Source organism: Condylura cristata, unplaced genomic scaffold, assembly GCF_000260355.1.
Source record: "Condylura cristata isolate star-nosed mole 26May11 unplaced genomic scaffold, ConCri1.0 scaffold00006, whole genome shotgun sequence".
NCBI lineage: Eukaryota > Metazoa > Chordata > Mammalia > Eulipotyphla > Talpidae > Condylura > Condylura cristata.
This window is the reverse complement of record NW_004567107.1, coordinates 1,103,549-1,104,775: the sequence shown is the minus strand read 5'-3', so window position 1 is coordinate 1,104,775 and position 1,227 is coordinate 1,103,549.

The following is a 1,227-nucleotide window of genomic DNA, read 5'->3' as shown; positions in this document are numbered from 1 at the left end:
CTCCCCCGGAGCAGGTCCCGTCTGTGGACGGGCTGCAGAGGGCGTGGCTCCCGGCCAGCGCACCTTGGGCAGAGGGCGCGTGAGGCTCCCGGTCCCAGCGGGAGGGGTGTGGGGCCTCCCTCCGGGGCCCAGCGGAGGGTGCCGGGCCTGGCTGCCCACGAGGAGGCCCCGCTGGCCTCTCCCGAGCGCGGCCCTGCAGCCCTTGCCGCTTCCCTTCTCCGGGCCCCGGAGCGGTGGCCAGCGGCTGGACGCGGGGGTTTCTGGCTGCTGGCATTGGGGTGCCCCCTCATTTCGGGGTCCTCCTGTTATGGACAGGGGTGAGGCTCTGACCCGCCTCCTGCTGTGCAACGCCGGGTGATGGGCAGCAGCCGGGGCCGGGGCCCGGCGGGCCCTGGCGGGCAGTGTCCGTCCGCAGGGTGCTTCCCTCCGGGCGAGGGCCGCTCCCGGAGCCGAGTGCGGGTCTGGCCGAGGGGCCGCCTCTGGGTCCCAGCGTCACGGATGCCGTGTGGGGACGCTGCAGAGTCCCGGGGCAGCAGGGTGACGCGCTTCTCTGGAGTCCCTCGTCCATGTTGACCCTTCTGGCGTGGCCGCCCCGGGGTGGTGTGCGGGGCCCAGGGATCAGCGAGGGCGAGTCTGGGTGGGGAGGGCCGAGGGCAGGGGCTGCAGAGCAACCGGGAGGAGGAGGTGGGGTGCTGCCGGGGGCCCCGACTCGGCCTCCGTGTGACGGGGCCTTGCGTTTGGGGCGTGGGAATGGGAGCTGCGGGCGCTTCTGGTGGTGACTGAGTGGACCGTGGCCGTCCTGCCTGGTGACCAATGGGGCACGTGGTGGGGGGCCTGCTGGGCTGGCCTTAACCATCTGTGGGGTAGGAGGTGTTCTGGGGGCACAGCCTGCCCCCGCCGCCACGCTGCCCCCGGCGTGGGCACACTGTCCTCCCCTCCGTGGCCAGCAGGGAGAGCCCAGCCGGGAGCCGGGGCCGTGGTCCAGCACTGAGGGTGCGGGGAGCCCCCCGCAGCTGCCGCCTCCCCGCGCAGAGCGAGCCCACACACCTCAGCTTCTCCTGACGGGGCCGGGGCCAGGCCCTCGGCCGGGCTGCATGGCACCGGGGGACTCGGCCGCCCTGGGCCAGCAGCTCTGGGCCCCGGCGGTGACCACACAGGCCTGGGTGGGCGCCGAGGGCCCGCGCCCGGCTGGGAGGCCCGTGTGCCGGCGTGAGTCCTGTCCCTGAT